At 39.7% G+C, this 13,513-nt stretch overlaps 1 protein-coding gene across 7 annotated transcripts in view; it reads right to left on the bottom strand.

The window, feature by feature from the left end:
• Nucleotides 1-13,513, bottom strand: part of TRPS1 (transcriptional repressor GATA binding 1) — a 218,374-nt gene that overhangs the window by 75,195 nt on the left and 129,666 nt on the right. The gene's annotated exons all lie outside the window — the stretch shown is intronic.

The following is a 13,513-nucleotide window of genomic DNA, read 5'->3' as shown; positions in this document are numbered from 1 at the left end:
AGTCACAGAGTTGCAATGCACTCTTACCCACGGTGCTTCCCGGGGGTATGGAGAAGAAGGGAAAGGGCTATGCTATTTTTTTCAGTATAGACAATAGAGTTGTAGGGCAGCTCTATAGCTGCACTGAGGAATGGACTCTACCTGCTAAAAATAAGGGGAGTAAGGCAGATTTTAGGAACCTCAGTACCAAACTGCCCTCTTAAAAACCGTGTCCAGAGGTAGCTAAACTGGTGATCTTAAAGCTCAGAAATTGTAACAGAAATATTCGTCTCTGAATAAGAGCAGGAACCTCTGAGGTTTGGCCGCTCTCAGCTGCTCTGTACTGATCTTCTTGTCTGAAAGCGCATGAGCTGTTTGCCCTGCCCATGCGCTGCAGCAGCATCAGCTTCCCTCTGGAGCACCACAGCAGCTCTCCCTCTTCTCAAATTGGATTTCAGTTTCTAAGATATAGCGTAAGAGGTAATCCTTTAGTGGGAAGAACAACCATTTAGTGGGAAAACCTCTAACACAAAAAGGACAAAGTGTTTTCTTTCCCCAAAAAAACTTTCAGCCACACCTCCTGGAGACATCCCTCATCACTGCACCAGAGCCCAAGGCTTTTCCACGTGGGACATGCAAGCCGCGGGGACTGGCAAACAAATATGTCCAAACTGCTGAGTGCTTCCTCCTGCACATGCAAGCAGCTGGGAGCCGGGGCTGCTGCTGCAGCTGATGATGGCTTCCAACATCAGCTCACTTGGAAACTCCTGGTGAGAGTGGTGCCAGGAATGAAATGTCTCCCAGGGTCCGGCTCACACCCTAGCAGAGAGATGATCCTCCCCCCTGATTGCAGCCCTTTGCGTCTCATCACCATACTTGGGGCATTTTTAAAAATCTCCGTGGTATCCTAAGTTTTACTTATATCCAGTAGCAGCTCTGGTCACACATGTGGAGGGGGAAAAAAAAAAAAAGGCTTAAGCTGAGCTCCTGAGCTCTAAGAAGGAGACAACAGATATCTGGTGGAAGGCTGCTAAGAGAGATGCCATTATCGTCCCCTGTGGATAACCTTCAGAGGGACACAGCCCCCTCACACAGCAGTCAGCGTGGTGCTAGTACTAATACTGTAAAATAACCACCCGCCATCTCATCAGGAGCGGCTGGCGGGAGCCTTCCTGTCAGGACTTGTTTTGGGGGTGAAGAGCTCTCACACACATCCTCACGTCAGTAACATGTTGCAAAAGAGGCATTAAATTGTTGTTACAAAACCTGATCAAAAAGTGGAGTTAAAAATTCAGTTCATCCCTTTCCCCTTGAACAGCAACAAAGAACTTTGCAGACACCCGGTTTCTCCATGCAGCTGAAGAAGGAGATATTTTTAATGCCATTTTCTGAATGGAAAATTAAAATTGAGGGCTAAGTGACTTTTCCAAGGACACAGATCCAAGCAGTGTCAGAGTCCAGATGGGAAATTTCTTGGAAAGTTACTATGCAGAAAGTCACTGCTCCCCCTTCCTCTCCATACCCCACAAATTTCAGGTACTCTGCATTTAGAAACACAACTGCAGCTTTCTGTTTTTTCTGTTTTCTCTCTCAATACATATGTATGCACGCCATTTCCCATCATGTATCAATTAAGTCAAACTCATTTCTTCAGATCTCTACTTGCTGAAAGATTGTTTTAAGGAAAGAAAAGCAGAGCCAAACAAAAATTTCTTTATGGGTGCTTTTGAAGAAAACAACTACACAAATGGTTATCTGGCACAGGCAAGACAGAAGATGACAACCAAGGGAGAGCATTCAAGAATCTCAGAGGATGAAGCAATTCCTACTGTTTTGAACCGCACACATGAACCCGGAGTTGGACAGCAAGCGCTCCCTGGGAGGAGCTGCAATGGGATGCGCTGCGCAGTGATACCGCTGATGATGGTATTGCTGTCACACTGTTTCTGGTGAACTTTATCGCAGGAAGCAGCTATAAAGAGTTTACAATGTCACAGCAGCCATGATCTTGGAGAGCCCCTGGGGAATATGATGGAAACAATATCCCCCCTGCCACAGAGAAGCATCACCGTGGTGTTAATGGCTCTGATTGTGCAACTGAGTCTGTCCTGACGCTCACTTAAACTCCCCCGTAACCGAATCCAGGTTCACATCTATACACCTAAACCATTGGGGATTCATATAATCTCCTGCCTTTGATATCTGAACCAGCTATCTTTAAAAAGGTATGTTCCATGCAATCAGACTGTAGCGGTTTATTTCAGGATTTACTATATGGAAATCCTGTAGCCATCAAACTAGTCTAAGTGATCACAGCAGTATCTTCCGGATCCAGGCACCCAGGAATCAATTCTTCTATCCTTAAAATGTTAAAATAACAACTATAAAAAACACTTCTAGATGCTCTAAAATGGAATACCTCTTTTAATCCTTGTTAGCATTGGCGTTTTTTTTAAGTCTCATTTATATATCGCCATTTGCCAGCATTAGTGAGGCGTTCAGTAAATAAAAGAAGAGATAAAGGCAAGGAAATCCCACATGAAAAGACATTTTCACTATGAAAAACAAACAAGCCAAAGAAACTATCAACCACAGCAAGGCATGTCCATATATTGAAATACACCCCTTCAAAGAAACAAATTGCTCATTACAAACAACACATTAGCGACATAAACATTACAAAGAATAAAGCCTCTCTTTTATTCTTTGTCACCAAGCATAATGAACTGAATACTGAGATGACAGAGGAAAAGAGGGTGTAGCGATTCCTTGTCAAATACCATCATAGCACCGAAAGCCTGCTTCTTACGTTACTTCAGGGTAGCAGGAGTCCTTAAGGGTTGATTTTATTCTTCTAATAGGGATAGTACAATCCGGTGCCTTGGTTTGTCCTTTTCTGGGCAGGTTTATGTCAGCCACACAGCACAGGCATTCACAGAAATGTTGTACTCCCCCACTAACTGAAATTTATGCCAGTTGGATGTCATTAATAATACTCTCAAACCAGATAATAGTAGTTGAAGGAAAAATGGCAGATATAAGCAGGATTTCTTCTATACATTAATTTCTCCAGTAGGATCACGAGTGCCATGGCTTTACACCTAGATTTTAATTTAGGCAGCACATAAGAAAACATTTTCAGGCAGATTCACATATCTTTATGCATGTACAGCAGAGCTTTATTTTAGGAAAGGCACCATAGGAATGCAGTAAGTACAGCTGGCACAACCTGCTTTTTAGTTACGATAAAATATGTTTTGCATTCAAAGATCCCTGATAATGTTATCATTTTTCCCAGAACAGATGAATCATAGACGCTGGAGATTAGCAAGGCAAGTCAGATCATCGACACCTACCACCCTTCTCCATACCAAACGGTTATTCCTACAGCACGGGCCCGCGAACCACATGAATCACAAGCGATGCCCATTCACAGAAGCAAAACAAACATCCCCGTCACCCTGTGCCACCCTGTTTGATCTCACTGGAACTTAAAAGCGATGCAAGGTCAGGCAGGGGCAAGAGCTGGACAGAAAGATCGCCGCGCGACGCTGAGACACCCAGCAGGATATGGCATTAGAGGTACGCTAAGTTTCTCTGCCTGCTTTCTGATCTCACACGACTGAAATCACAGGCCATTCAGCAGACATGGATGACGTCCCGGGTCAGCACTAAACCAGCGTCCCAGCGTGGTATCAGGGGCCGCTCGTCTGCTGGACGTCTCGCTCCTGGTTTGAGTCAGGAAAATTTTCCACCACCTGTGATCATTAAAGATTCCCTCACGTTTTTGTCAGAGGAGGGTTAACCCTCCTGACCTGACCAGGTAATTACTTTTTGCCTATTTAATTTCCACCTGGAGTTTCAGTTTCCTTACTTTCTAGTCCAAATTACTTTGTGTTCTTAAAGGGCGCTATAAGTCACAATTTATGGAAGTGATCCCTAAAGGGAGCAAAAGACCCTTTGGGAGTGGATTGCACTGAACAATTAAAAGTGACTCATGTCAAAATATAAAAGTCATTCTTGGGAGCACATATTTTAAAATCCTGATTCTTCCCAGAGTTCATAAAGCCAGTCCTGAATTTATAATGGATAAAGGAAGCACCATGCGATACGCCGGGAGATCAACAGCGAGGGAATGCCAAATTCTCCTTTCCTGTGCAGCAATCCAGCATCGTTGCAGTTTCACTGGCTTCGGTCGCTTTACATTCATTTCACACAGGGCGAGACAGAGAAACTTTCAGGTCTCACCAGCCTGACTGTCGCCCTGTTCTTAAAGCCAAAGAACAAAGAAAACACTTCCTACAACAAATGACAGTATGTTCAATGACAGTCCCCCTGTGTGAAAGTAAATGCCGTAGCACTTTGTGCAAGTATCTTCTTGAGGTTTGATCCAACCCATATTTTTACTCTGAATCTGGAATTCAAAGAAACACAAGGGGAAATTCGTTTTATTTTAATGTAATGCTCTTTTTTTGACTATTTTTTTTTTTGGCCTTTTTTTTTCATCCAAAAGTGATTTGAAAATGACAGCAGCTTTGGTCAAAAGGTTGGTAAGCAGTGGCAAGACTTGTCTGAATTGTAAGTCTAGTCCGAAACCTAAAACCAGTATTGTTTTATTCCCAGCTCTGATCCCGAGGTGTTACACTACTCAAAGAATCTCTACAACATCTGGGCAACTTCTACTCTGTTGTTTGTGCTACTCTCCAATAAACAAGAACCCAGCACAGGTACCTATTAATTGTTTTGCGATATGATTCCTACAGGATGGGAGAAACTTGAGCCAAAAAATCAAAGGAGCTGAACTCATTTCCATTTGTGAAGAACTGCTTTACTGTCTGTCTGCAAATAAATCTCCTTAGTAAATAGCTCCAAGGTTGAACTAGAGAATATTGTATGGATCAAAGAATTCATGTCTTCCTGTGTAAAGTGAACAGGCCGCAAGCTCACTTGTTTGTCTGAAACAATTAGGGCTGGTATGAAAAGGAGGGGGCAGGGACAAATAAGCCGCAGCTGATTTTACTTTGCAAAATATTTTGGGAGGGGGGGGGTTCAAATTAATAACCGGTCAGGCCCCAAAACAGTCTAATCTTTGTCAATTGGTGCCAAATTATGCAAGGTGCTGCCAATTCTGGTTGTCTAACAAATCAGTACCAGTGTACATTACTTCTAGGCTGAAGCCTGATTGATTCTGGTCATTATTTGGGCTGATCTCATTTGCACACATGGAATCAATATGCAGTCCAGATGTTCATTTGCAGTGAACCACCGAGTGAAACTACTCATCTACACGCAACTTTAATCCCGTAGCACAGCACCACAGCCCCGTTGCTTCTCCTCACCAATGCGAGGATTCATCCAGTACAAAAATCTATAAAACATTCTGCTAATATTTCTGTCAGCTGAATGACTTTTACAGTACTATATAAAGCTGACAGATAATGCATGCCAGTCCTAATTTGAGATAGACTTTTCTTTTGGGACTTTAACCATTGAACAAGCAAACAGATTGAGCAGTAACATTTATTACAATGCATAAATCATTTCCCTGCAACTACTACAGGTCTTGCCTGAGGGCGAAACTTCTGAGTAGCCCATGAATCCTAATATACTGGATAAGTTACTAAATTGTATTGTCACTCTGCCATTTGCTTATCAGAAGCAAATTCATAAAGCTTTTCAAAAGTAATTCTGACAATCTTTTTTTCCCATGTGTAGCCTTTAGAAATGTGTACCAGCAACCTTTTTACCAAGAAAAAAAAAGTTTGACTTCATTCTTAGTCTGAGCAACACAGTTTGTAATGATAATTTTAGAGCGTTTTCTCCTGTGTTAAGCTTAAGTGAAACCACCCCTTAATTCAGCATAGACGTCAGGCTAATTGTATTCCACTCCACCAATATTTACTAAAGTAAACCCACTGTCTTAATCTACACAACTGTTCTTGCTTCTAACATAAGCTTCTGCAGAAAGGGCTTATGAACCCACATGCTGCAGCAATATAAGCAACGGGAGCTTAGAGGGAACCCCTGAATTGGATTTTCAGGCAGACAAAGGCCCTGTTGCATTGTTAGATACATTGCAAAAGATCCTTCAAGTGTGCAAATAAAATCGGCAAAGGAGAATCTGATGCTTGATTTTTACAATGATGATGGGATTAGCGTACAAAGAAGTAACATTAAAATACTTTTGTTAGTGAAATCTAAGGTGGGGTAGTTTTAAATTCTCCCCTTACAAATGAACTGCAGATGAAACTACTACCGCAAATAGTGAATCATTCTTTAAAATTGCTCAACCATTCTTTAACTAACCTACAAGTCCAATTCAAGAAAAAGAACTGGGAAAATAACACCAATTCCCTTTTTACAATTTTACAAGTAATCAATAAGGGGACTGTCACTGTCTCTTCTTTATAGTTTTTTATGCTTTCTAGGGAAATAGATTTATGTTTTAACTACCTAACCTAGATTTTTCTTTCTCTTTTTTTTTTACGTAAAAAAAAAAAAAAGTCCTTCCTCATGATGATGATTCCATACTTCAAGATCCATCTGTTTCCTCTGGCTCCTCTGCCATTTTGGCCTCAGTGGAGTCCTTTTAATTGCATTTAGCCTTATCCTGGATTGTGTGAGCCTATTCCCAAGGATGTCTGGTTTTCATCAGGTAATGACCATTAATTCTGGCTGCATTTCCTTCTAAATCTTGTTGAATGGCATAAGAAACAGAAGCACTATGTCTTTATGCCCTATTGTTTTGGAAATCGCAGTTTTCTCTGGGCTTGGACTGAAGGTTGGTTCATCCCAAGGCACAGAGCTGGCCCTCAGAGCAGAGAATCCTTCCTCTCTCTTCCCAGATTCTGTGGTTTATAACTATTGATCTTGCGTCTGCTATTGCCATGAGCATTTCATTCACAGAACTCCAGATCGTTCCCCAGTATTTGCATTTGCATCTCTAGCTGCTCCTACCACCACTTACGGGAACAAAGGGAAGCACAGCGTACGGTGCCACCACAGTCCTCCTTTGGGCCCTACAAACCCAACCTCAAAAGACTCTGTAACTTAAGCAACGTTTATAGGCTTCCAGTTCTGTAGCCAGGGCTAAAGCCTTGCTATGGTAAGTTTTATTTTTATGTGATCTGGTAACAGTTAATAGAGGAAATGTAACAGCAGAACACATCTCGGTAAATGCAATCTCGCTGTCTATAACTTACCTGTGCATACGTACATGTATATGTTGAAGAACTAACTTCATTTTCTGATGTAATCAAAAGTTATTTCCATGTCTTAAATAATATGATTGCTTTTGTTAAATAATGCCATAATGATAGAGAAAAAGAAATCCTAAAATTGATGATCTAAGTTTTAAAAAAAAAGTTAATATTGTAGTTCTATTAAGTGCTTCATTTGAAGCTGATTTGCAGAAGGACAAAACATAAACATCAACTTTCACCATGCAAAGAATGACAATAATTTATTTTATGTTATAGTTGGACAATGGATTAAAAGCTTCGGGAGTACAGATCATAATAATGGGTTTGGTCCGCACAGAAAATTAAAGTGGGCGAATTCTGTTCATTTGGCACGATTTCCCAGTGCCACTGCAGTTATATTACTTTGCCATGGTTACCAATCAATTTTAAATTCCTCTGACCAATATTTTACTTAAGCTGTTCCAACCCTCCCGCGGGGCTGCACGGCTTCTCGGGGCGAGCGCAGGCTTTGGCTGCCAGCGGGAGCACGGCGCCGCCATCGCCAGGGCAGAGGCTTCTCTCCCTTCCAACCTCCGCTCTCCCACCAGTTTTCGACCAAAAGGAAAAAGCAAGCAGCGGTTTCTGTCCGCCCCCAGTTGTCACTACAATTCAGAAATGTCCCTTTGCATCCTACCGCAGAGATAACTCCTCTTTGCGTCTCCCCGATTTTGATAAGCACTCAGTATCTCAAAATGACACAACAGCATTACCGAGGCAATTTCGGTTGGTTAACTTTGACTTGATCGTGAATGATCTGTACGCACCAAGAACCCAAGACAACTTCTTGGCTTTTTCCAACAAATACAACCATCTTCAAGTTTATAAACCTCTTGCCCCTACAATGTGCACTGTTCCTGCTACTGACAAAATACAGTCAAGTATCTCCAGAATCTAAGTTCTTACATTGGCAGTGTGTGATTAAACTTAACTATTGCATTACCGAACACATAAGCTTCCATTATTTTTATTATTCTAAGGCAGACAATAAACATCTATATCTATTTTTAATAAAGCACAGAAAATATGGAAAAATGGATGTCTTCTCAGACAAACTGTTTGAGCAAAAGGAAAGATTTCTATCTGTGCACATCGTATCCCCTCCCTTTTTTTTCTACTTCGATGCCTTAATGTCACTCTGCGGGTTCTTATCTTGAAATGCGAGACTAAATAGTTACACAAATATAATTTTGTGAGGTCTCTACTTGCATTGACAACCACGGATGGATGATAAGCAAAGCCTGAAGCGGGGCCCACCCATTCCAGGAAGAGAAAGGTTCTTACTGCAAGAAAGAGGGAAACAATCTTCCTAATAAAGTGCCCAGGACACAGTCACTGTATCAACAAACCTGTTGAATAAACCCTTCCTTGGGTTTTAGGATGCTTTTGTGGCCATAACTATCAATAGAGTTACAAAGAATAGAGATTGAAGCTGATGGTGAAGCTCATTTGACTCAGAGGACAGTCAAATATTTGATATAAATTATATCACGTTTTCCTTCCACCTCTGTTGGATTTTGTACTAAGCAAAGACGGAACTTGGTCATGTTAACTGAAGGGGGTTAAAACTGCATTTTGCCAAGCAGCAATTGCTCAGTATTGCGAAGTGTGAGCATAAGCAGATCTTCCAGGCAAGCATCAACCTATTAAACAACCTATTAAACCTATTAAACAACAGATAGGGCCCAGGGGATTCTTTGCACCTCGGCTTTTTTATCTGGTCATTACATGAAGGTACCTTGCCCTCCTTTCATCTGAAAAAAGAGCATTTCCAGAATGCCATCTGAGCAGCCACCTTCTTCAGTCACTCCATACCTCAGGTTTTTCTCCGGCACTGAGTAATCTGCTGCTTCTAACCCATGAATTGGAACGCAAGAGCTTCCTGGGAGTTAGTCCCCTGGGTTCAACAACAAAGTACTTCCAACTTCTCCATATGACAGCATCCCCAACTGTCATCTTCTTACTGTGAAGAAGGGCTTTCATTAGGCTTGAAATTCCCTTCCATTAAGTCATACACTGAAGTCTGACCTTGGCTCTACTCACTTAATTCCACATCCTCTGCTTAGGGCTTCCTCTGCCGCTCATTCACTCAACCGCACTTGCTCTAGTGCCGTCATTTGTTCAGCTTCTCAGTATTAGAGTTGTGTTTTTATGTTTGTTTTTTTCTCCTGAGTGAAAGATTTTTAATGAAACTTTCTATCCTGTCTCTTCTTTTTTTTCGAATGTCAAGGTTATCAGAAATGCTGTTTCAGACCTTGAGGTTATGATGCTTTGTTATTTGCCAGAGTTAAACTCTCGGCTCCTGATTCTGCAACTATGCGACATCCAAGTGGAAGCGAACATCTCTTGAGCTCTAACCTGCCTTTCCCTAGATTTAATTCAGAGCCACGAAGTTGCTGGAATAGCTGCCCCCTCTGTCCCAGTTTTTCTCCCTCTCTGTAGTAAATTAAGTGTAATATTACCACATATCTCAATGAATATGACATTCTCAGCTATGATAAATTTGCAACTAACTTCTTAATTTTTAATTAGATTGTTATGTAGAAGCACTTAATGTATTTCTGTAAGTGACACCTATGTTGGCAGATTTAAAAAGTGTCTGTTACGAAGTCAAAGTTTAATTAGCTTTCGCTGCAAATAAAAGACATATTAACTTATAATTTGCTTAGAAAGCCATATAGTGCGTGATCATTATTTTTCCAAAGGTGAAGCCACTAATTTTTTAATATGGGATTTTTTTCTCATTTACTTCACTCAAAAGTCTTTTAACTCCTTATGCACACTGTAAATCACTTCTTATGCCTTTGACCTCATTACAATTCAAAGTCCCATATTCCATGTTAATGAAATGAAAAATATATATATAATTTCTAAAGCAAATTTCTCATGTGAGAGCCAACATTCATTGGAACATATTTGCCATCAGCTTATGGAGTCTTGCATATAGCAGATGATAGGCCATCTCCGAAGGAATAGGTTATAGTAATAACAGAAGGCTTTGAATGTGCTTTTCTCAGAGTATGTAACTTAATCTTTTTCTATATTAAGAAATAATGATTTAATTAATGTAATTGCCATAGGTAGCCAACAGGAAACGTGTGGAAGAAGTGTACATCAATCCAAAAAAAGGATGTTTTTCTTATTTTCTATTGAATATGGGAAATGACACTGACAAAATGGAAATGGGATGTAATTAATTCTCTGGGAATAGAAAGTTGGATGACTTTGTAATACATATGACCCCTTAACCCTGCATTTATCACAGCACATGTAACTCGTTTCTTTTGGAAGAGTACATATAAAACACAAAAGTCATATTGCAGTTTCAATGGAATAAGTACATTTTTGCATGAACTGAACTTCTCTGGATGTAACCAGATAGTTTATGAAATCTAGATTTCAGATGGATTAAAATCTGGCCCATAGAGATTTTAATTTCATTGCAGCTTTTCTAAAGCATAGAATGACCCAGAAACACTACTGCTCTCATGTATATAAAACTCATATACACTCATTTTTATCATCCATTATTCTAAGTTCACTCATCCTCTCAGATGGTAAGAATATAATTGTAAAGTCTGTGTCTTTGTATTTTCTGCAATAGAAATATTCACAATGAATTCCGATTCTCTTTCCTCCAGGCATTTCTACAAAGTGCAATAGAAAGATACAATTGGATCTCTACACACACTTTAATAACAGACATATTATTGCATGTTTTAAAATCAAATTGAATATTTTTACTAAGCCTGTTTCTTTTTTTTTTTTTTTTATTGTAATAACTGAAGCACTATCTTTCACCCTGCACTAATATATTGAATTCAAGGCTCTTCAAAGCAGAACAACTTCTCAACACACAAAAAAAGTAATGGAAAAATCACAGAGACACTCATAACAGCTCTCCTGCAATAAGTGAGGACACCATTTACTAGACACAAATGCCCTAGCGGGACAACTGTTCTGTCAGCAAACTTTACCTGTCAATCTCAATGTCATAATCCACTACTAAGCTTATAGGTACCTTAAAAACTAACATTGATAAGGTAAATACAATTTGCATAAACTAAAAAACATTAAAAGAAAAAGAAACACGTTTAGAAAAACTGCATTTCCAAAGCTTTCATATTATACAAATGACATTTTAATGAGTACAGACTAACGTCCCATTGAACATCTGCATTCTCACTCATTTCTCTGCAGCCTTCCGCTATTTACCTATGAGGTCAGACTTTACATGAAAGGTACGTTAATTATGATTAACAGATGATATAACAAATGGCTAAGGGAGTGTTACAGGATCTAATAAGTCAAGCAGTTGCTTATTATCATAAATAGCACATTCTGTTATACTGCCTATGACACTGCCACTGCTTGTATCTCTAGTTACACTGTATTAGCCTTTTATAACTACGGAGGTCCTCTTAATAGAAGAAGACACCACATAATGATCCCATAAACAGGGCTCTCATAAGTACAGAAACCACCTTATGCAAAAAATAATTATACAGAACCATCCAATATTCTTGAAGCATTCTTTTAAAAGTATTTTAAAATCTATCAAGTAATAGAAGTATCCATCTTATGAGACGGATACTTCTACTTGGCCACACATCACTCTTTTGACACACGAACAAAAATGACATATTTTTTTAAATAGAGGCTGATTTGCACATACCATGCAAAACAACGCAGCAGTATAATTAAAGTTGGGTCAAAGCTGCAGGTCCCATTCTAAGAACCTGTCCCAAAAATGGAGATAAGCTTGGATCAAATGGTTAATTTTAGTGAAGAAAGTATTCAGAATCCTTAGATCTTGGAGGTCTTTGAAAGTGAGTCTGCAGCAAGCAATATGATAAAAAGAAGTATTTTTTCTTCTACTCTTGATACCTCTTTAACCCTAGAAACTGGCAATTTAATAGCCTCCAACTGCATTGAAACAAGCACTCCACATTTGACACTGATGCAGCAGCACTGCATTTCCCATTTTTTCTTCAAGAATAAGAGGGAGAATAATTTGCTCTGTTTAATCTCACTTAACATTATACAATGCAAAACATGACCCATGGGCAGGGATGAATTATCTTCATAACTTCACAGCCTCAAGTGTTAGCACTTTTACAATTCAGTTTTCCGAAAATATATTTTTTTTAAAGTTTCAGAACTTTTTCAGAACAATTCAGAAAAAAAAAATAAAAATCTTTCTCTTTTAGCTTCTTTACCAAAATATTATTCGAAAAGCTCTAATACTGTCTCCAGGTAAAATTTTCTCACTTCCACTACGATGAGGGCAATAAAGCAGGCCCCAGAGCAGAAAGCTCTCATTAACTTCCCGGCCTGAGTCCACTTTGTTATCAGGGTTTGATTGTTCAACAGCCCTGGTTAAATACATATGTTTGTATATAGCTGTCAAACCCACCAGAGATTATGGTAATAGTAATGTTGCAAATCTGCTCGACAGAAACTACTGGCACATTCTGTCATTTGTCTCTAGAACAATTCTATTGGAAGCTCACGGATTTACTTAGTTTTAATAACCAGAATGAGACAAAATGAAACTGCCAAAGATTTTGAGCATTTTGCACACTAACACGGATTAACCTTCAAGGTTCTTATTACCATTTAGATAGATATTCCTAGCTGCTGTCTTAGGTCAGCAAGTATTCAAATCACTGGAACAGCTTTGTGTTACACGTGCTGCAGACAGACGCAGCAGAAATGTATGTATTCTCTGGAAAAAAAAAAAAAAAAGATTAAAACATCCACTGCACCTTAACGGCAAGGGAATGTTTTCTTCTGTGGAAAAGGCTGCAAGCTGCTTAAATCTCTCCTCACGTTTTGTACTCCCTTTCATCAGTATTTCTCTTGGACTGTCAAGTTTTCATTACCGTGCTGTAAATGTAAATGAAAGGGGTGCTTTTAAAAAGATCTTTCCCAAGTTTTTTCTCTTTTTTTTCTTTTGTCTTTGTATTTTTTCAGAAGTAAACCAAGGGTCCCTGTTAGTGCCATCCATCGGTAGCGCTAATACTGTAATCAGATGACAAGCTTTGCTATCAAAGATCTTTACAGCAGCTTCAATTCATGTGCGAGTACATCAGCTCGGCATTGCACTCTCTAATTCACGCCATTTATCCCATCCTCTCTCCTGAAGGGGCAGATACTGCACCATTCTTGGCATGCCCTGATCAAGAAACTACCTTTTCCCCTGGCTGCAATGCAGAAGGAGAGAAGTGGACCCTTCTGCACAGGACAACTAGATAGATCTTCACATAGTCCAACAGCTGTTTCATTATTATTAT

Source organism: Rissa tridactyla, chromosome 2 (genome assembly GCF_028500815.1).
Source record: "Rissa tridactyla isolate bRisTri1 chromosome 2, bRisTri1.patW.cur.20221130, whole genome shotgun sequence".
Classification (NCBI taxonomy): Eukaryota; Metazoa; Chordata; class Aves; order Charadriiformes; family Laridae; genus Rissa; species Rissa tridactyla.
The sequence above is the reverse complement of the archived record's forward strand: the minus strand, read 5'-3'. Positions and strand labels throughout refer to the sequence as shown.